Here is a 23,915-nt window from a genome sequence, read left to right on the forward strand (position 1 = left end):
ACATATTAAGTAACCTATAACATAGAGGAAATATCATATAACCTTCATTGTGCCTGTCCCATGACTAATAAAAGGCACTAGATTGTGTAAAGTGGCATAGGACACAATGTTATGATGTAAGACTGTATATAATTCTAATAGTAAGTCTAATAAGACTATAATGTCTAATAAGACTATAATGTCTAATTCCACAAAAAAATCTATTTAGTCATGGTAAAATCTTTTTCCTTTTAAGTTACCTGGTACCACACAAAATGTTCACTCTGTTTTATCTAATAATTATTGATATATTATAGACAGACACAGTACTGGAAAAGACTGATGTTTCCAATAGTAAAAAAAAAAAAAAGGTATTATAGTCTCATTATCTCTTATAATTAAGTCACATACTCTCCATATTGTTGGTCCTATTACTTAACTCATTTTTAACAAATGAAGCTACTTTTTCACTGCAAAGGAATTCAGCTCATGGTAGTAACCTATGTGCTGTTCAAATCACACCAATATGGGATTGAGGGCTTAAGCACTCTCTAGCCTGCAGGCCAAAGCCAAATGACACAATTCTATTTTAAGAAGACTCATCCTACTTTATCTGTAAAGTGTAGCTTCTGTAAATAAGTATCTTCCTCTGTAGCCTATGTCAACTACAAGTGTGTCACTTAATTTAAAACCTCATTCTTTATAAGGTTCACAAGACCTTTTCAAGGTTCATTTGGAAGGTAAAAACAAGGATTGCTGTTAAAAATGTATAGGCCCATTGAGACACAGGAGAACTAAATCTCCCTAACATTAGGCTATATTTCTGGGCATCCCATATGGAGTATTTGGCAGCACAGTCCCACGGAAACCAGGGCTTCAACGACTCCAGATTGAACAACAGGCAGCAGGCCAAATTAATCTGGCAAACCTCCCACAGTGCCCAGTTGATCTACTACTCACCTCAAGTTGCAAAGAACTTGATTACAGAGGCGATACCCAAATCTGGATAAAACAAAAGCTGAAGATGCAGCACACCTAAAGCGGCATGGATGCTCTGAAATGTCAGTAATATTTTCTTGCTCTGCCTGAATACATTAGTCTGTTTACAAAAGAAATGTGTATTGGCTTTACATTTGCTAATAACTATATTATAGTGCTCTGTTGAAGTATTGAAAGGGGTATTTCTTACAGGCACAGGCTTGATTATATTCAAGCTGGGGATTTCCCATAAAATATTGATGCGTTTTAGCATAATTCTAGTTCTATACAATCCCTGAACACACTACTTTATGCACTGCAGAAAAGTTACTGGTACTTTATACAGTTTTCCTGACCCATGCATAGACAAAGACAGAAGAGACAGTAGAGAAACTACATAATTCCAGTTTAAAGAAATTAAAGTAGCTGAAAGTTGCTAAATATTCAAGATATATACAAGCATTTTTTTACATAGGAATATTATTTATCAGTACCTGCATAGCAGCATATCTAAACCAAAATAAACAGCTTTAGAATGTGCATAAGTAACACTTTTTCTTATTTTATGTGGTTACAGCCTTTTTCTATTCTGATATATCAGTAGCTATACTTCGGGGAATCTAGTCTGCCCTTTGCTCTAGAAGACTTTTTATTATGCACAAATTTGGCATCTCATTTATTCAAAGTGATTAAGAATAGTATATTTTTGTTGATGCTTGCAAAAAAATAGCTTCTTAAGTGTCTGAACTCGTGAAGTTTACTGGACTGTACAAATTAAGATTGATCCTAGGGAAAAAAACACAGTTTGAGGGAAATAGTGGTTCCATTCAAAGACAAATTAAAATCCATATTATAATAGATTACTTTTATTGATAAAATTGTTTTATTTGTGACTGTTAGTTTTTCACCAGGGCCCTTGACTGTGAGCCTTATCTGTTGAGTGACATGATTATCACATTGGGATTTTCCCTTCCTTTAAAAATCCTTATCAATCAAGGCAGAATCGTTTATTCATGTAGCAAGAAATATTCATGGGCAACAACCTACCCGCACTGAACCAAAGGTGAGATTCAGTACATAGTGTGCAACCACATCTTCCCACCATTCACATCAGTTCATAGAAGAGAGTTTTATTCTTTCCTTTTATTCTAGGGAGTTGAGGGTGGCTTGAACACGATCAGAGAAAAAAAATTGCTTAGATGTGGTGCAGATGTGTGATATGATATGGTAAGAGGAGCTAGGCAGAGGCCAATTAAAATAGTAAGAATAGATACCATAACAGAGTCTGAAAAAACTTCTAATGATAGGCAAAAATACAGAGGAAGACAGTAGTATGCTTGGACTTTTGGATGCATGACACAAGATCAAATGAAAAACATTTATGTCCTGAAAATATATAGGTTTGGGTGAAGAAGATGTTGTGTTGTATGAACGCTGAAAAGAAAGGGGAGGGGGAAGCAAAAATTCTGAAAAAGAACAGGAATTCACTTTAAGACATGTCAAGTCTCAGTATAATAGGAATTTTCTCAATGAAAATGTCAGAATTGTGTACACAGAATAAAACAAAGAGAAGGGAAACTTAACAAGGAATAAAATACAGCAAATGTGGAGATACTGATATTTTCATCTAGGAAAAAAGCAAAATTAAGGTCCCAGTCTAAGGCCTAAGGATACAGACCTAATCTCTGTAATTGCAGTTCTCGCAGTCATAAGGGTTTCTCCAGCAACACTCAGCAAGATGTAAGAGGAAACAGGTCAGAAGGTGTGCCAGGTTTGTGATCACTAAATCTATTTACTAGTGGTAAATTCCTTCTGCTTTTAAGTTACCTGGTACCACACAAAATGATGGAGGGAGTTAAGAACAGTAGAGAAAGCATAGAGAAATACTTAGCACCCGAGCTTAATGGAGAAATGGGAAATTTTTGGAGTAAATGGAGAGAAGAATAAAAATACAGTTACAGTTATTTGTGGACTGGAGGTCTTAGAACACCATGATATAGAACCAATAGCCATGAAATGTCTGTGCAGTGACAAAGAAAAGGAAATTATTCTTCAAAGAACAGGATGAGTGAGAGATGAAAGAAGAAGCAGACCTTGCCAAAAACAGTCTGCTCTTTTTGGCCCATACATTGAGAGAAATCTCATGGGACTCGTTCATAGAGGTACTTCTTTAAAATGTAGACCCATGTGTTCTCAGTTTCTCAAAAGAATGTAAGAACACTGAATCTGAGAATGTGATTTTGAGGGTGATAAGAGTAATTCCTCTATATATGATGCAAAAAAGGGCAAACTACTCCAAATAAAAATCATAAAATGCCCAGAGGCAAAGGTCTGACTATGAGTTTGGCAACCACAAAGGTAGTTAATAGTCTGGAGGTGGCAACAGGGTACTTCTGACAACCAAACTAAATCTCTGTTTCTCTGTCGGTGCTTTTCTTCGTCAGGTCACCTGCAGAACACAGGGCTGAGAGCTAGTGCCTGAGACCCTGACAGGGATATCTGCCCTGTGCTCTTGTCCAGCAGCACATACTAACACCAGTGTGAAAACAAAAGAGAAGTGGATAGCACAATATGTCACCCACCACAGTGAGTACAAAATTAAGTAAAGGGCTTGATTTTTGTAATGACAGAGCGTTGTAACTTTCACCTACACCTGCCCAGGTACTATGTGGGCAGACAACAAGCTGCTCCTTACCACATTCTCGTGTCACGCCGCTTTGTACAGTGTAAGCTTTGCTCTTGGTTTTGAGAGTTTACTTACCTCAGGTTAATACCAGATGTGGTCTAATTGAAAACATAAGACATTGTATCTGGAGATGTATTCACATAAAGAATTAACATCTCTATCACCCCTAGCCTCTTAGTTCCCAAGATGTCTTGGAAAGGTTTGTAAATTATATCTCCTCTACCTTTGTTAGTAAACTGCTTAAATCTTGCAATTACACCATTTGCATTTTTACTTCAGGCCACACTATCTTCACAGCATAAGCAATTAGTCAGTTTACAAGATTACCCTTTTCTGCTTTTCTGAATATGTTTTGTAACTTACTAAAGTGAGCTCTGAAAACCTGCTTTTTTTTTTTTTTTTTTTTTTTTTTTTTTTTTTTTTTACTCTTTTCAAAGCTAAGCTTTTTCTTATTCAGCAAAATATCCATGGCGGGAAAGAACTAATATTAATCCTGCTCAAATAGATGCTACTTAAACTTACTTTGCAGTTTGTAAGTCAGAAGAAGCTTTTCTAATGCAACTGACATTTCCAAATCTTGCACCTGCAAAAAGAACCCCCTGCTGTATGCTGACACATTTAGATGGATGTATCACAAAATGCATGCTTTTTATAGTGCATCCTATTGTTCTAAACATGCGAGTTTAAACGAGAAGCCAGTTAACAATGCTAGTTATACTGGCAAGAAGCATAAATAGACTATGGGAGTGGAATGGGAAAGTGGTTTTGAAATAATTATATAGATCTGATTTGATATGAATAGATTTGGGTTTGGTTCAAACTCTGAAAAGACTTATGCTTCAGATGTTCAGCAAACTGGATTACTCAGATTTAGGGTTATTTTTCCATCAGGCATGTCAAATGCTAAGTTAAAAGAAAAAGAATGCATAGATTATTTTTTTGTTATGCACCCCAGGCTCAAAGAACATTATATACTGTAAGCACAACTGGATCCCTCATGAAGAATAAGCTCTTAGGAGGAATGCCAGGGATAACATGACAATCTATGTTCTCTCCTGCAAAATAGTTTGGTTTAGCAGGGCAGAAGAGAAAAGCAGTTTATTACACCTGACTGAGGATATTGGTCTGTGCTGGTGTCAAGACCCAGCAAAAGTAAAATGAAGGGCTCTAACTGGCATCTGGGACATGGAGTGCCAGTGAATACTGAGCACTGCTGAATCCTGCTCGGTCACACCTCGAGAATCCTCTAGGAAAGAGGATTTTGTTGGTCATTTTCAGAGTGAATGTGAAGCTGGAATCCATTCCTTTTGGGAATGTCTAAGCAGTTTGTGAAGCCTGGTCCCAGCTCCAAAGCGGTACTAATGCCTTGGTGTTGTGTTACCATGGGCGGGAATTAGAAGACGATCCTTGGACAATTCTGTTTTGAAACTGGACATTTTCACATTGAAATACAGGCATTTTGATGTGACTTAATGTGGAATAAGTATGGAAGTAAATAACTTTTAAACTGTATGTTCTTAACATGCAGCAGAGAAGCAATAATATAGATAAAAACTCAAGTTCCATAAAGTCATTCTTATTCCATTTTCTTATCTGTAAATTAAACCTTGTTCATTTATTTTAAATGATGGAATAAGAATAATAGTCTTGCTGAAGAACTGCCTATATATCATTACATTCAAGAGAAAAAATACTGTTTTCATTTGAAAAAAAGACACTAAAAAAGAGAAAGGAAGAAATAAGCTTGATAAGCTGCAAGGACTATGAGGTAGAAAACTATCCTGTCTAAACAAACCTTGTCATTCTGGTCAAAAAAAAATCTACATCATGCGGAGAAGATGAAAGAAAAATAACCTTAATTTCACTTAAACATACAATTTATTAAGAACCAGAAAAAAATGAAGACTATGGATTGTGCTCTGCTTTTTTTACAGCTCTGTCACAATGATAAGAATAGGAAAAAAATGACTCAGAATCTAAATTTTAAAATACGTATAAAAACAGTAATTGGAGTTACTATTAATAAGCATTGAGCTACCTAAATATTGTTAAAACACTACAAAAGTAAAATCAACCAGAGATGATCTTAGATTATGTACAATGGAAACTCTTTTCAGTTGTCCCGTGTGACAGGACAAGAGGCAACGGGCAGAAATTGAAGCACAGGCAGTTCCGCCTGACCGTGAGGGGGAATTTCTTCCCTGTGAGAGTGACGGAGCCCTGGACCAGGTTGCCCAGAGAGGTTGTGGAGTCTCCTTCTCCGGAGATCTTCAAGGCCCGCCTGGATGCAACCCTGGCTAACAGGCTCTAGGTGACCCTGCTGAGCGGGGGGGTTGGACTAGATGATCTCCAGAGGTCCCTTCCAACCTTACCGATTCTATGATTCTATGATTAGACAGCCTATGATACTGCCATATGAAAGATAGCGATCACTTGTTAGGAGCCTCTTGACTTTTCAGTTTGGGCACGTTTTGGAGCATGATTGAATGCTCAGCTATTAAAAAATATATTTCACACTGCTTTTGGCTGATTTTTTTGTCCAAGGCTTAGACAACAATGGTGTACCATATAAGCAGTCAAAACCATCACCTTCCAAAGGAAAGGGAAAGCTGCCTCTGAGAAGGAGCGCTTGGTATCCTCTGTCTCACACACACACACACTAGAAAAGGAAGCTAAAATGGTTTATATAGTTGTCTGAATTTATTTGTTAACACAAAAAAAAATACAGCTGCCTGTTGTTATGTGCTCCCTTGTGCATCCAAAAACAGGGAAGAGCCAGAAATGCTCAGAAAAAGAGTTACAGGAATAAATACTGTAGTGTGTTCTTCACTAGCAGAGAAGCCATACAGCTGAAAGCCACAGTGTGCGTTTAGTTATGCAGCCTTATATATTGAAAGTACCACTTCTGGACTGCTGCATAGCCTTCCACCTCAACCTACACGGTCACTTGTACTAAAAAGAACAAGAAGAATAGCAGCAACCAGTGGAGGATGACACCATGTGAACGGTTAAGTCCCTGACATTCATTTACAGGAATGTTTGCATGTAGACAAGGTATCTGACCACATCAACCTTTTCTTGTCAGCGGTGTGTTCAGTTATTACTCCTCGGCATAGCGGGTCATATTTAAAGAGCGGACTTTTTATTCCCTTGTGCTGGTAACATACATGATGCTGGCCTGTGTAATTTTGTATCTGTAATTTCCACTTGGCTTCTAACCTTCTGGGGGACTTTAAAGGAGGTTTACTCACCTAGTTACACCATAAGATCTACTTAATGCTAGCAACAACCTTGATCACATTCTTACCTAAATGGATAAACACCTGTGAATTAAATGCTCATGAAATACACTTAGATAAGAACAGGTTAGATTTTCATTCTTTTATGGTGCTTTCTTTGGGCAGCACATAAACAGAGCAAGCTTTTTACTCTTCCCTGGTTAGGTCTGTCCTCCTTTTTGTTTTTTTAATCTACTGTGTCAATTTTAAACATTACCACTTTCAGCCACTAATGCAGCGAAACGTATTTGTTGTGGGTTTTGTTCTTTGATGTTATGGCACCCCCACAGCTTGGAGGCACAGAAATCAGACTGTGAGTTACATGAAATTATACATGCACAAACACAAAGGCCGCAGATAGCATTTTCTTTTTGGTCCTAATACCTTCAAAACCCAAAGAAACTCAAGGGGAAGAACAAAAGCTACCTGCAGTTACAATATCATTCCAACCTACTGCAGAATTTAAAGCAGAGGAACATGTAAGATCACCTCATACTTGAAGACCACTTGAAATTTCCTTCCTAACTTTTAGCTGTTCTGTTACCAATTGCAGGAATGCTCAGGAAGTTACAAAGATGAAACGCGAGTTCATAGACATGATCACTTGCGGCTGAATACTGATGTTACTGAAGGAAACGTCCCATTTCCACCGCAGTATTGCAGTAGGAGCCAAAGCTGGACATGTGCAAGCGGACAGAGCCAACTCCTCCTGCTGAGAGAGACCCGCTGCAATTTATTACCCTCGGCAAGGACGTAATTACATGCAGAATAAAAACGGCAGAGCGGTTGCATGAGACGTGTGCGATAATGCCTTTGGCAGGACGCAGATCCACGCCACGCGCTGACACAATTTACATCGAGTTAAATATCTCGATTTATTCTGCGTTTTGACAGCACCGAGGAGCTCGGGCCGGCATCGTACAGCGGCTGTAGGCAGCAAAGTGAGAACACCCCGAAACGGGCTGCCGCCGCCTCCGCCGCGGGCAGGGCAGGGCAGGGCAGGGCAGGGACGCAGCCGCGGCCCCGGCCCCGGCCCCCGCCCCCGCCCCCGCCCCGCCCCGGGGCCGCCGGGCGCGCAGGCCGCGCTGCCGCCGCCATGGAGGCGCTGGCGCTGCCCGGGCGGCCGCGGCGGGCGGCGCCGCGCGTGCACGAGGCGGCGGTGCCGGGCGAGCCGGAGCGCGTGAGTGCCGCGGCGGCGGGAGGGACGGGACGGGACGGGACGGGACGGGGCGGGCGGCGCTCGCGGAGCGGCCGGCGGAGCGCGGCCGGCGGCGGCCCCAGCAGCGCGGCCCTGCGCTTAGCTGCCGGGAGCGCGGGCGGCGCCGCGGCGCAGGGGCCGCTGGCGCTGGGGGAGGCTGAGGCGGCGTTGGGACCGTTGGCGCTGAGGGGCAGAGGTGGGAGTGAGGCGGCGTTGGGACCGTTGGCGGTTAGAGGGCGGGGGGGGGGAGGGGGGAGGCGGCGTTGGGACTGTTGGCGCTGAGGGGCGGGGGGGGGGGGGTGAGGCGACGTTGGGACTGTTGGTGGTTAGAGGCCAGGGGGGTGCGAGGCGGCGTTGGGAGCGTTGGTGGTTAGAGGCCGGGGGGGGGGGAGGCGGCGTTGAGACCGTTGGCGATTAGAGGCTGGGGGGGGGGGGGGAGGCGGCGTTGGGACCGTTGGCGATTAGAGGCTGGGGGGGGGGAGGCGGCGTTGAGACCGTTGGCGATTAGAGGCTGGGGGGTGAGGCGGCGTTGGGACCGTTGGCGATTAGAGGCTGGGGGGGGGGAGGCGGCGTTGGGACCGTTGGCGGTTAGAGGCCGGGGGGGGGGGGGGAGGCGGCGTTGGGACCGTTGGCGGTGAGAGGCCGGGGGGGGAGGGTGAGGCGGCGTTGGGACCGTTGGCGGTGAGGGGCGGGCGGTAGGGTGAGGCGGCGTTGGGACCGTTGGCGGTTAGAGGCCGGGGGGTGAGGCGGCGTTGGGACCGTTGGCGCTGAGGCGGCGGCGCGGGGACCGTTGACCCGCGGTAGGGTGTGAGGCGGCGCGGGAGGCGCCGCAGCCCCGGCGCTGCGCAGCGGGGCTCGGTTCCCGCGAGCGCCGCTCCGCGGGCGGCGGGGCTCGGCCGAGCCGGGCAGCGCCGGGGCGCCCGCCGCTGGCGGCAGCGGCCCTCGGCACCGTGAGCCTGGCGGAGCAGCGGCGCGGCGGGGGGTAGCGGCGTACGGTTATCAGCGCCGCTCGCGGTGGTGCCCCCGGGGGTGTGCAGGAAGGTACATGAAGACCGTGCGGGAGTTTGAAATGCTTTGAAATGCAGCTGTGTGCACGAGGAGTCAGTACAGAGTGGGTGCGCACCTTCGTGAGGACACGTGAGCTGTCCTGCGAGAAGAGGACCAGGAGCCTCTGTCACTAGATGTAACGCTGAGAAAGTTCTTAAAGTCTTTCTGGCAGTCACGTTGCCCAGAGTCGTCACAGGATGTGCAGTGCTTTTAGAGGATCTTAAACACTTGTTTTTATTAGGCAGAACCCGACAGCCATGTCTCTGAAAGATCTTGCTGCCGAACGTGCTGTTGAAAGAAACTATTGTATAAATCTCATCTGGATTTTCCAAGCTTCAGTAGTGAGTCTGTACAGAGACTTTCATAATGTTAAGTGGTATTTCACTGAACAAGCATCACTTTTTTGTTTGTTTTTGGCTGATGTTCCTATTACCAGTTGTTATTAGTGCTATTTATTTCCTGCTGTCCTAGTTCCAGGACAGGTCTCGGACAGTGTGTTAAGAGCTTATATGTTGTACTCCCAGACTAAGGGTTTTCCGTTTTATCTACGTTTGTGTGCATATATTTCTCTAATCAGAATAATTCCAACAAGTTGTCTGATCTGCCAGCTAGTAAGCACTTCTACTCCTAGTAAGTGCCAAGCTTCTGAGAGAGTTAACAGGAGCTCCAGGACAACTTGTGCTAGTGTTCCTGTTCTTCCCTACCTTTGCCTGATCATGACTGCATGCATGTGACATGAGCAAAAAATCTGTCTAGTTAGGGGTTATCCTTGTTTATAAGAGAAATACCGTGTAGAGGTAGAGAAAAAACCTGTTTGGTGAACTTTCAAATTCTGACTTAACTCATTTACACGGGAAAGAAAAAATGTCTTTTTCCCCTCTTGAGGTTAGACAACCAAATAATAACTTTCTTCTGGTTCTAGAATTGTCTTTTATCTGCTAAGAAAAGCATTAATGAGAAGCTTTCTGGAGACAGGATAAAATTCTGAGCTGCTGTCATTGAGATTTGAGAGAATTTTTGCCACTACCTCTGTAGATAGCAGAATGCCTGAGTTAAGATCTGCAATGTAGCTTTAAAAAGAGATCTTTGCGTATTACAATCCAGTAAGTTTGCTGTATAGAGAATCCTAGAGATTTTTTTTATAACAGCATTTTTTTCAGTCTAGATATAGTAGAATCATCATGACTTAGTTAACAGTTGAGCTGCAGTAATCATGTGCACTATCACAACTTTGAGATGAAACATCTATGCTTAATCTTGTTTGTTGTTGAGATGATGCATAGTAACTTAATGTTATGGTACCTGATCACTGTGGTGCAGGGATTTTTTAACTGCATAATTAAAAACATTTTCAGATTTTAGCTGATAGCATAAACCCTAGTGGCAATTGAAGTAGGCTGCTTTATTTTATATTTTACACAATGCTGTATGCAGTTTTGAACATTTTGGTTTTCATATGAGAATATTTGCCACTCTTCTCCTTGGAGTTATGTCCTTTTGGGGGTTTTAACCCATTGCTGGTACTGAGACTTAATGTCATTATGAGCACTCTAGTTGGCCTATGAAATGTTATCACTAAATCAGCCACCATGTGTGGGAGCACAGAACTCAACTCCACTAGTTGACGCAAGCAAGGCCAGATTGATTTTTGTTTTGGGGAGACAGCTTTGAATAACATCTCGTAAACATTGCCTTGTTCAGGGTTGCTGTCATATCCTGTTCTTTGCTAATGGCTGTTGTACATGGGAAAGATTCCTTAGATTTCTTCTCTCCCACAGCTCCTCCTCTATATTATATGTATGAACATATAATTTCTTTATCTTTTGTATATTAATACAGTTATTTGCCTGTATTTCAGAAACTTATTTTGCAATTGCTCACTTGTGTTGCATTGGTTTTACTGGCCTCTAAACCCAAACACCTTAAAGAGTCAAACGTTTTCTAGGCTAGGGCTATTCAGATAGCTTGTTCTGGACTGGCCTGCAAGCAGAATTTTCTAGGATAAGGACCTGTAGGCCCTCAGGTTCCTCTTAATTTCCCGAACCATCTGCATGTCTTTTAGTAGGGAGGTGGGCACTAACAATGGGAAATATCTACAGGCTACAGTCATTGTTCTTTGTGTAAAGGTATTCAGCAGAGCTCAAGATGTAAGAGCTGGATGGAGACCAGTTTTATACCTACAGGACAACTGTTTAGGAAATACATGGAAGCTAGCCAGATTTTAAAATCTGGCAAACAGAAAAGAAATTGCTTGTGACAAACAAATGTATAGGAGATGCTGAAAGTCTTACATTTAAATCAAAAAGCAACTAGCAGTCTGTCTTAAAAGCATCTTCAATTACATTCAGGTTAGTTATTTGTACATAGCTAATTCTAGTACCTGTTTAGTTTCACCGTTTATGAAAAGTAGCTTCTGTGAGGTCTCTATCCTTTCAGCAGCAATAAAGTAGCTACAGGCTCTTATTCTGGCATATCTCTTGCAAGCATATTTTTTTCAGGTCTTGTCAACTGAAAAAAAGAGAAGTTACAGAATATCCTCTCTCCAGATCTATCTGTTTTCTACCTGTTCTAGGACAGTATATGCTTTGCTGTTACTTGTCTTGAACTGTATTTCCAAGCTGATTATAGCATGATCATTCCCTAACAAAATTAGTCATTTTGATGAAATCCTTGCTTGCCTTTTGAATAGCTAGCCTGTTGATCTTGATTAATCAAAAACTTTTTGAATCCTGGGTTAAATGTGTTCTCTTGGCAGGCAGGATTGATGTATTGATTGTTTCTTTACTAAGAGAGAGAATTCAAGGGAATGAAGTCTTCCCTGAAGCCAGCCCCTAGAAACATCGGTATGATGAGATTGTCAGCTAGCTACTCTATATGTTGAATTTCTGTCACTGATATTAAGTATCTTAACTACTCCCCCCCCAAAAAAACCCAATACTTTGAATTTATTTTTAACAAGCCAAATTTTTTTCTGATGTATGGCAGTAAATCGTTTTTTCCTTTTCTCCTTCATCTCACACATCTTGGTAGTTATGCTGCTGCACCACCATGCTGTAGCTTTTAATAAAGGACGAGTTTTGCAGCAACAAAGGCAAGAGAATGTTTTCCCAATGGAGGGCAGTCTATCTTTAGAGGACTTTCTCAGACTTTTTGTTGTTATATTATTCACTTTCTCAGTACAATGCATATTTCAGTTTTTGATTTACCTCCCATACAAATATCTTGTATTCCTTCAAAGTGTTCTTATTTCAACTGTTTTCCACTGAGGTTCCTGTTGTATTGATCCATTTTATTTTTACATATCATATTCAAATTTTAAATTTAATTTCTGTGCTTCAGTAGTCTGTTAGTTCTGTGGCAACTCATCTTCTGTCAGAAATCATACACTTGTGAAAGAGATTGAGTATTGTTATTCCGAATAAAAAGTTTGTACAGAAAGATATCAGAAAAAAATTTCAAGAACATCTGTATCTCTTTGGAATTCTGCCAGAGTCAAACCCAGAAATACCTGCATCCCTTATTCTGTTAATTTGATGCTACAATTTCAAGGAGATCCTGGGATTTGGGTAGTCTTCCCACTGCATGGGATAGCAGTCACAAGCCAAGAATATTCTGCTTAAGATCTCTTCCACAGACTTGCACCTCAACCTGACTGGTTCCTAAACAGTTTTTTTTTTGTTTGTTTTGTTTTTTTTTTTTTTTTTTTTTTGAGAGTGCTAAAGCAGTACTTTCTGGAGACCTTAAATGTTGTATGGGGATGTGAGAAAGACATCCCTGTTAAGGATAACCTATTCTCTGGAAGTTGAGTGTTTTTGATGTGTAGTCATTCAATACTAGATAACAGTTCAAGTAAAAAGTAGAAAGTTAATTTATTTTATAGCAATGGGAAGCTTTAAAAAGGTGACAATATTCAGAAAAAAGATGTGAAGAAATAATTACAAATTACATCTTCAAAACTGTCTGACTTAGCTTCAGGGTTTTCCTTCCGTTTCCTTGATTTAATTAGCAGTTTCACACAACTTCCCATGATCCGCTCCTTTGATAAGCCACATCCTAAATTATACACTAATGCATGGTGAAGTATATCCTTGTTTCTTCCTTTCCCAGTGGCATTTTATATCTATTTTATATAACTGAGGCACAGAGACATTTAGTGTTATCTACAGACATCCCTGCTCATCCTGCATGAGGCACAGAGTTAGATACAAACTTTTTAAGTTTTGGACTAGTGTCTGCTAGGCATTATTCTACATACGAGATATTCTAGTGGAATGGATAGAAATAGAGTGGAATCTCTATCAGTCATAAACAATAAAAATACTAAAAACTTACATTCAGTGGCCTATACCTTGCCAAGATATGTAAATACTGCTTTTAATTCTTTCAGAAGCGAGTATGCAAGCAGTTAGAAACCATTCCAAGTGAGGCTGACGTTTGCTTTATTGATTGTGCTATGGATCTGGATTCTAAACAGAAAGTCTCCACTGACTGTGTTCCTCAAGCTGCAAAGACAAATCAAGATTCAATGGTACGTTTACATCATCAACAACATCTGTTTATTATAATATATTTAAAATATGCTTTATAATAAAATTGCAAGTAATTGCTTTTCTGATGGTTTTGTATGTGTTTTTGTTAATTAGATTTTTGAAAACCATGGAAGCAGAGGTACTGCCCAGCCTTGCCCAAGATGTATCGCTGGAGAATCTGTAAGTATATTAACCTTCTTTCCATGACATAAAAGATAGACTTGTTCTTAAGTATTAGATCCATAAAACATAAAGTTAATAAAAACCGCAATTACATTTTCAGGAATAAAGCATGTAAATAAAAGAAGGCAGATTGATTTAGTGCTTCTGAGGCATGCCAGCAGAGTACAAACTAATATTTCCAGCATCAATTGGAAAATATAGAGATTGCAAATAAATTTTTCAAATTCACTCTAAAAAGCAGAGTTTAGGAAGTAACTAAAGCCCACAAGAACGTACAATTTCCTCTACTCTATATCTATCTTGATTTATCTGATGATAACATATTCAGGAATTCCATTCTATCTACTTTTTTTTCCCTCCAACTTGATACTTCCATGCCAAAAAATATAGCAGCCTAAAAATATTACACCGTAGACATACTTGCGTTAGTTTTAAAGTAGTTAGCTAAAGAACTAATGGCACAGATGACTTCAGTTTTCTGAAAAACAAGGCAAGTGTTTGGACAGTTGAATAGTGCTGAATTCAGTGCTGCTACACTTAGACTCCCTTTGATATCCAAGTAAGCTAGCTGAAATCTACAGTTTTTATGTTTATGTATTTATGTAGGCTGTAGTCACAGCTGTGGTTTGGCAGAATGTAATATGTTCTAATACTGCAGGAGCAGCACTAGACTCTCCCACTAACAGATGATCTTAACCATTCCCTTTTCCCGGGATAAAAGGCTAAAGCCTTCAAAGGATCCTGTCCGAGAAACAGTGAAAGAGATTATGATGTTCTTACGGTTTCATTTTTTTCATGCAAATTGTCTAACAAGCATTTAGGAAGTCTCTCAAACTGTGAGGTAACATAACTTCTGTTTGAATCCTCTACATCCTTTTGAACCATCGTAGGGGATTCTTTAGAGAGCCAAAACCAAGGAAAGTTTTGAGGACTGCCTTGCATTTCTTTTAAAAGACTGAATCTTTATAGCAAAATCTTTGATCTGATGGAATTGATAGCAAAATTCCCATTGAATGCTGTAAGAACTTAGGTTGCTCTCATAAGGAGTTGTGACTAAAAAGACTTTTACTGTCTATGATGATTTATTTCTACTCATCTCTTAAAAACAAAATAGAATACATGGCTGACTGTAGGAATATAGAAATCAGTGTGACCACATATTTGAATTATCAAGTTTGGACTTTTCAAATGTATTTGTTCAAATGTGTTAACATTTTGAGGGCCTGGAGATCTTAAAGAGCATCTTGGGATTGAAGCCCAAGTTGGCACATTTGGAAGTCATTTTTTTTATATTGCAGAACTGCAATGACTATATTATAGTTTGTAAAATTACTCTTTAATGCTGACTGGTTAATTTTGGAAAGTTGTGACTCATTTTTTTGTAATATGAATATAAATATATTTATTTCAGATAACACCATTTCTATTTTAAGTCAGATTAGCCTGAAGTATTATTCTTCTTATGGCTAATTAGTGAACATGTGATCAAAAATACAAAGCCAGATAACTTGGACGGTAAAATTCACCTCTTGTGCAAGCATCAATGTGTTTAAGTTGAGTATAACAGATGACTTTTACTCTGATCACTTTAAATGTTTTCTGGTTTGTGAGATAAGCTACTGTTATAAGGATTAAGGAAAACAATTTGTTAGCTTTACACAGTAAAAATTGGATTCCTTAAAACTGAACCATTATTTTACTTGACTCTTTTTGTGCTTTCAGTACGTCATCTGAAGTTATTGTTAGAAAAGTCTGAAGCCCTTGTAGAGCTTCTTGCTAGATTCGCCGCATATCATTGATTTGAAGTGGGAAAATGCTTTACTCAAAGCATTTTTTTTTCAATATGATTGAATCCATGGAAATCAGTTTCATCTATGTGCCTTGTTATAGGGGAAGAGTTTATCTGTGTCTGTTACAGAAAAGCATAATGTCAGATACAGATTGGAGTTTAAGGATTAAAATATAGTGTTTGGTAATGGAATAAGGAAATTAGTGTATTTATTCAGTTTTCTAAACTGTGTAAAACAAAAATATGACTGCTTCTGCACTGATAGCTTGCTCTTGCAGAGAAGAGAGGCTCTCTTTGGCTCCCAGTTCCAGTTAGGAAAGTTTACTAATTTGGACGTAATGCCACACAAAGAGCATCTGGAATTGTGTTTCAGCATAGCTGAGTTCATGTTGTGTTGAGCTCATAAGATCATCCTCATATAAGCTGGCTTGTGTGTGTTTGCATTCAGAGCATAATTTGCTCATAACTCTCTACCTATGGGTGATGAATTGATCATACAGATTTGTTCATTGTGATCTCTTTGGGTAATCAGTTATTTGTGGCCATTATAACAAATGATACAGTTTTACTTGGATAAATCTGGTGAGAAGTAAATTAGCTTCATTCTTAAAATAATACAAAGCTTATATTAAGCAGATAGTGCTTAGTAAACTGGTATTAGCTCAGATAAAAAAAGATAATATTTCACTTCAGGAAAATCAGAGATTGTCACACTACTTAATACTTCATGGAAACCATGCAGAACAACTAAAACTAACATTAGCTTAGAGGCAGAAAAAGATTAATAATGTTGCCATTTATTTTCATAATCAATAACAGTGTTAAAATTCTGATAAAAAGATGTTTTCTACAGATGATAGGGAAATTCAAATAAATAAAGCATCCAAACTGGAACTTGTTAAACATGTAGCATATTCAACTAAAACAGTTTTTCATGGCTGTAGGTAGTCTCATCAGCATTGTATTTTGCATCAAGAAGTCCTAATATTTATAGAGCTAATAGGTCATGTGAGTAACTTCACTAGAATCAGCATTCCCAAACGCATTTAAGTCTGTTTCAGTACTGTAAGTACTCTGGACTTCAATATATATTTAAATGCAGTATCATTATCATTATGGTTTGCTCTCTTAATCCTTAGGTCTCTTTCCTACATTTTATGACTACCACGTTTTAGAAGGAATGATAGAATTGTATTAAACCTGAACTGCAAAAAAAGAGTACTCCTTCAATGCTTGGAAATTTTATAAGCTTTTGTTAGACTAATGTTGCTGACTATTTATGCAAGGACTTAGAAGAAGTGCTAAGTAGAAAAGAAGGAAGCTAGATAGGATTTTGGTGGGGGAAACACCATCATTCTTAAGATTTTCCTGTGTTACATGATAACTAAAGGTGAATTTTCTTGTTTTAAAAGTAATACTATGAATACATTTTTTTAACTGATACAAAACTTTAACAGATGTTATTTAAAACTCAAGTTTGCATTTGTTTGTATCACAGTTTAATCAGAAAATAAATTTCTGTTCTATCCTCAAATTCTTTAAATGCTTAGTAGTTAAATAAAGTAAAACATCTGGTGTGCTATGGATATCTGTATGATGCTAAAATTGTTTGTGTTCTTTTTGGGCATAGTTTAACCTGATGTGCAAAACTTCAGTCATGCTGCTCATACAGATTACATTGAGAATTCTCTTTACTCTCCAGACTTCTATAATTATCCACGAGTTCTTCAGGGAGAAAGGGAATGTTTGTGATGCTTTCAGGGGAACTGTTGCACAGTATCTTTTTAAAAAAAAAAAAGTTTGAAAACATACATAATTGGAAGAATTAAGAAGAAAAGTTTTTAATCAGCTAATTATTTAAATGACATGGAACTTTGTCATTTCAGGGACACTTCAACCATATTCTGGGCTTCTAAAAACTGAGAGATGGCAAATCAGCAACACTCTTTTTGCATTCTAAGGATGCATGTGTGAACACTGTACTGCTGGATATCTGCACATCCATTCTGCTAATGACATGATTTTATGTGTGTTATTTAGCATATAGCAGTTTGCTGTATGTGTTATTCTTTCATTGCACTATTCTGTACATCATTGTTTTTACACTTGAAATATACTTCTGCTTTTAAGATAGCTCAATATGTGAAAAAAGTGACACTAAGCTTGGTTTAACTTTTTAGGTAATCTTGCTGATTTAGCTTTTGGCCCAGTCCTTACCTGGGGCTGGGCCAAAGGCAGTGTTGATACAAGACATTTTTCTGTCTCTCTTGTGTGGTCTCCCTGATTGACTTGGGGAGCGATCCTTGTATTTACATAGATACAGGGCCTACAGTTATACCTGAGCTGTATATAGGTGGGCAGAAATGGGAGGACTCTTTTCAGTCTCAGAGATAAGAGTTATGCAGCTTTGCACATATACAAAGAACATTAAAAGTTCTGTTGAAGCCTACACATTTTGAAATCCCCAAATATACATCCAAGTCAGGTATCTTATATATTAAACTTCAATTTTTTATAACAAACACAATGTGTGAACGTGGCAGATAAGCAGTTAATAGAAGAAACAAAATTATTTGAACAACTCTCTAATGGAAATGAATGGTAATTAAGCTCTATGTGGTGCTCTCAAAGTTGTTAAAGATACCATCTGACATTCCATGAATCTGTCTTTCCCATTATTGTGATATTAGATCCAATCCCTTTGTTTGAAAGGTCTTGAACTTGTTAGCCAGCATGCTTTAGCTGGCTTACCACAAACCATTTCATCTACAATTTTCTAGTATTTATGACTATATAATTTTTAAACATTTTCAGAGTTTTAGACTTGCTAAGATTGCTGAGTTGTGGTGTTTGGGTTTGACACTTCAGTGGAGGCTCTGGGACAAGCAGAAGCATTCTGAAAGCTCGGAATCAACAGGCAGTATGTTAACCCTCTGCATTAGAGGCAAATTGCTGTTACCTCCCAAATACTGCAAAGAAAGCCATACCCACTGCCTGGAGAACTGCTGAGCTACAGCTGTGCCTCGCTGCCGCTCAGCATTCAGGTACAGTTCAACCCAAAACAAATATGACTGTCATAACAGCATTTGGCTTCTCCTGTTTGGAGAGCAGCTAGGAACCAGTTCAAATGAAAATAGTAGCTCCAAAGTCACAAGTTAGTGACAGGTCTTTAGAGACAGGGTTTACTAGGCTATAGAACGCTTAGACGAAGGGTTTTTTTTCATAATCCTAGAATGCTTTCCATATTGTATGTGGAATGGTAGCTGGCACTGAGTTGACTGTTAGCAAGAAGATTTTCTTCCTAAATAAACTAATATCGTATAAATATTGAATTCATATAAATGACAGATGAGGAAATCAGTTTATAAAACAGAGCTGCAGTAAATTGGCGTCCAAAGCATTTGTTAGGAAAAAATAAATTTCTTCCAAACCATTATAAAGTTTAGTTACATTGAAAATAAATCCTTTCAGGCATGAAATATTTCAAACACTTCAAAACTTTGTTCAGTTAAAAAAAAAAAAAAAAGTACAATACGATCAAAGATCAGGTCTGTAAGAAACACAGTGATTTTTAAAAGTTGCATCAGCGCTGTTACCTTGAAGATACGAGACTTGTCCTGAATCCTCCTGCTCCCAATACAGATTGATAAATGCTGTAGTGTCTATCCAAAGTATAAAGGAACTTATCCTGACTTGAAAAGATAGTGGTGCATAAGTAAATTCACATATATTGCAATCAGAGTTTTATCAATTAGTGCAAAGTAGTAATACAAAATGTATTCTGAAGAGACTGATGTTTACTCCAAAAGTACACATTTCTTACTAATGTGACTAGTTCATATATTGTGGACAAATCAACAAATCATTTTTACAAAATTTTCCAAACCTTGTTTTTTTAAAAATACAGGTGATAATAGGAGCCAAAAAAAAAAAAAAAAAAAAAAAAGGACTGGCATCAATTTCTGTATTGTTAAGAGCTCAAATAGTTGGTTAAAGGTAAAAGCCTGGAAAGTATCTGAAAGGTTAGTTACTGCAGAATAACTCAAAACTTGGTGTGCTTCATTGAGTAAAATGTATGACAAATAATGATGAGTAGTACAGTGCATAGTAAAAATTTGGGATAGACAAAGAAGAAAATATCAAAAATAGTCTCAGACTCCATTATGGGAAAACTTTTCTGCTATAATATGTTAGAGCAGAGAAGCATGTTGTCAATTCTAAAATACAGGTGGATGATATGTGTACGGATCATCAAACAAGGGTGTTTTCTGTTTAAATAACTCAGATTTTGTCATGTTAAGAATTTACAGATAGGACCAATGCATGTATCTTTTTTTTGTTTGCTTTAAACTTACTGTGTTTTAATCTGGTATGGAACATGGCAAAAACGAGAATCAGTTGGTTTTCCTTATGGTCTCCATAGTTTTTTAGATCATATTCTTTCTAATTGTGCTCCTTTTAGATTAATTACTATTTGGTTTTGTAAAGCCTTATCTTACATAAATCATAGGCTTGGTCTTAGTTACAGAAGGCTGATGAAGTCATACTATTGTTTGATTTTAATGTAATTTTTTCATATCAGTCTTCTCATTGTTACTGTACACTGTGCAGGTAGCTTATTACATTGTCCATAGTGACTCTCAATACTGTCCTTGGAGATTACTGCATCTATACAGCTCAACAAAATAGCCAAACTTTATACTACTTTTACTCTGTAATCTGCAACATAAACATAAGCCTGTTCTTTACATTGTTGCAAATGTAATGGTTTCAAAACTAGCTAATTAGTAATTACATTATTCACATGTCCATTTTAAGCATCTAAATGCTATACTATAGAACTTAAACTTGAGTAAAATTGTCACAAGTTCTTTTTTCTTTTTTTCTTTCTTTCCTTTTTTTTTCTTACTATAACCTTTTTCCGTTCTCCAGGGATACTACATAGGATATAAGTAAGGTCAATTCTATAATAATGTTTAATTAAAAAAAAAATCACCTACCAATTTACTCTGTTTTGAGAATGAACTCAAAAAGGGGATGTAAAAATAGATGAAGTAGTAGAAAGTTAGCTTCCTTTCATTTTCAGCCTACCCCAATTACCATTGTCATGTAGTTACACTGAGTGTAAATAAAATGCATTAGTATAGGAACGAAAAATACTTGGCAGTTACTGTGCTGCAACATAACACAGTTTGTAGTAAAAGAGTGATTATACAGAAATAGCTTTTGATACAGAAATGCAATGCTTCTTTTCTTTAGCAAAGATTTAAAAGGATACCTGTGTATATCTCTATTCCTTCAGATTTTATAAGTGTTTTAACTTTTGCATCCCTAACTTCTCAATTTCCAGGATAATTTTCCCTAGTTACTTAACTGCAGCAGTACCAGTGTGGGCCAATTGAGAGCATCTAATTCAATAACCTATAAGCCCTAGTGGACACATGGAAAGAGTCATCTTAGACTAGACAGGACACATTGAGTGGAAACATTCTGAACATACAGTAAATCAGTATTTTACACTAGGTTTGTTGTGGGCATTGCTTCGTTTCTTGCCTCTTAGCCTTCAGCATCAAATATTACAAAGACACTGAAAATGTCGATAGTTTCCAGTGGCATTTTTGTCTTTGCAGTCGTTTGTTGATATAAAATGTATTGCCCCTCAGGAGAATGTTGAACTTGACTTTTCTTTTTTTATTAAGCATTGGTGTCTTTACTATGTAAGAAATAATTCCAGTGCCACTAGAATTCAAGTGTGTATGTGTGTGTCTGTCTGTCTGTGTGTATACTCATATTCATTTAATTCATCTGGTGCAAGTATATTGTGTCTAGCATTTGTTAAATTAGCTCCTTTCTGTTTTTTCCTGAGTTGACTCACAACATTAAAAAAAAAAAGATATCTGGGAACTGCAGTTTAAGGTAGGAGGAGGAGGAAGGGTAATTTGTATATAGTGTTCTAAATTGTTGTTCATTACATGAGGCCAGAAGTCCTAACAAAAATTTGGCCCAATTTTGCTTATTTTTCTGGGAATGCTATTACTGATAAATAAAATACTCTATAGAGAGGTAAATCTGATTATATTCTATGTAAGGTATCCAAATGTGAAATAACTGGTGATGTTCATTTCATGAGCCAACATTCATATGCAAACTCTTCATTTCTTTATGGGGCAAAGCAGCATCTGCCATGTATCACTGCTTCTGCTTTCTTTGGTTCTTGTCAAATGGCTGCTAGTCTATTTATTATGAAGTGTTAACTGCCGTTTTTGGCCAGTTCTTTTTCAAAACATCATAATTATCGCTGATTTTTTTTTACAAACAAGAATTCATACATTTGTACATAAACTTTAAAGTGAGTCTTTAGGCTAAAGTATTTGTGTGTTTCTTTTTTTTTCCTAATGGAGTAAAGAATGCATTTATAAATCAGCCAGTGTAAAAATAAATTGTACTTGAAATAATCTAATATATTGAAGATTTATAATGGCGTTATTTTTTAAATAGATATACTGTATTTGTCATTTGTTTCAAGATTTGCCATTAGTCAGAATCATAAAGCTATTGTAATAGGTACAGATGAATGCAGTACAGGTTTGGACAGGTAAATATTTTTTCAAAGCAATTTTGTGTCAAATCTGCAGTAGTACCACAAAATTATTTTTGTAAAATTTCACTTTGTAACAACTATGGATTTTTGCTTTATTAACAAATTTTATATGCTCTTTATATTAATATAATGTTTTGTACACACAATAACTTGATGCTTTATTTATGTGTGTATAGTAAATTAGACATACAGCCTGTTTTTAATTCAAGTAAAAATGATTTTTAAGTTTGTATTTTGTAAATTGTTACCCTTAAAAGAGGAATCATTAAACACCACTTTGGCTACAGTATGAAACTGACTGTTTTTCTTTTGTTATTCCATTAATAATTGAATTGTGTTCTGCAGACACGAAGGCATAAAGGTAAATAAAACCTGATTCTGGTTCATATTATATAAAGTGGCATTTTCACAGTATATCCCACAGAATTTTCCCCTCTCACTGGCCAGATATATGAATGATATGCAAAATCAATATTTTGAAATGAAGCAATTCCTCTGTAGGTTTGGTTTAATAGAGTTAAGCTTTGGTATTCTCCAAATGTTCCTCTATTTCTGTGTTTATTTTGTTTTTCCTCACTCTAGTTGGAATATCTTAGGATTAGATCTAAGTTCCTGTAAACTTCAGTAGAAAGGTAAGTGCTTAGATACCTTTGTGAATCAAAGCTATGATCTATTCCAATTTATGGCTTTATTTAGATGATCATTTTACTTCTTACAGTGTGATTTTCTTTTTTTTTTTTTTTTTAAGCAAATTCCCAACGATTTAGTGTGAATTGGTTCAGTTTTTAGTATGCTTTTAGTGCCTGGGTAGCAGCTCCTTCCAGAAGCAGCCCAGCTGAGGATTTTCATTCCAGACCTCAAATGACGCCCAGCCCTCGTGGGACCACAGGAGTCTGAACCAAGACTGGTCCTTCAGGTGCTTCTGTTCAGTGCGGTGGACTAGACAGTCTGGTCCGGAGTAAAACCTCCCACCACACGTAGCATAGGCGTAGGGGCCTCGACACTAGCTGTGTCAGTGGGCTGTTCCCCTACTGTACTCAATTGCTGGCCAGTGCAAACGGCCTTTGTTGTCCATCTAATCCCAAAACAGATTGTGTTGCACTGTATTGCATAGGTGTGTTATTTAAAGCCTTAATGAGAAACTTAGGTACAGGACATTCACCTACATAAAGTCCTTGTGAGGACTCAGAATGCATCTGCTGAACCAAATACAGGATACACTGCATTTTAAAGCCCACACTTTAAATAGCCAATTCTGTAAAATCTTTAAAAAATTGAATGAAAGTTGCTTGAGGAATAAATATATTTTAATTTATTTACATGCTTGCATTTATTCCAGGTATACAAAAGAATTCTTCTAAATAGCTGCCTTGGAAAAATGTAACACTTGCCGAACAGTGCAGTCTATAACCCTGGGAAGGGAACAGTTGTACTCTGGAGTGGCAGTAGTGAAACCAACGAGAGGGAAGACGGAGGCATAGGTATTTGCTTACTTTTCTGTTTTTGCTACATACATGTACCATATATGCCCCCATGTATCGAGTGTAAAGTAACTTCTATTTACGAATGAATGTAGGATTTTGATTGGATAGAATTGTACATTTTGTATAAAGGTAAGCAGATGAAACACTCTTGAAGAGAATTAGG

At 38.2% G+C, this 23,915-nt stretch overlaps 2 long non-coding RNA genes across 2 annotated transcripts; both read left to right on the top strand.

Annotated features, from left to right (window-relative positions):
* Window positions 1-727: 727 nt before the first annotated feature.
* LOC134143064 (uncharacterized) lies at window positions 728-7,670 on the top strand. Its single transcript, XR_009959024.1, has 3 exons — window positions 728-1,040; window positions 3,402-3,543; window positions 7,475-7,670. It is a non-coding gene; the product is annotated as an uncharacterized LOC134143064 (long non-coding RNA).
* A 6,005-nt stretch (window positions 7,671-13,675) lies between these two features.
* LOC134142974 (uncharacterized) lies at window positions 13,676-23,915 on the top strand. Its single transcript, XR_009958989.1, has 3 exons — window positions 13,676-13,694; window positions 13,810-13,875; window positions 23,608-23,915. It is a non-coding gene; the product is annotated as an uncharacterized LOC134142974 (long non-coding RNA).

The sequence above is a fragment of the Rhea pennata genome, chromosome 7 (assembly GCF_028389875.1).
Source record: "Rhea pennata isolate bPtePen1 chromosome 7, bPtePen1.pri, whole genome shotgun sequence".
NCBI classification, from domain to species: domain Eukaryota; kingdom Metazoa; phylum Chordata; class Aves; order Rheiformes; family Rheidae; genus Rhea; species Rhea pennata.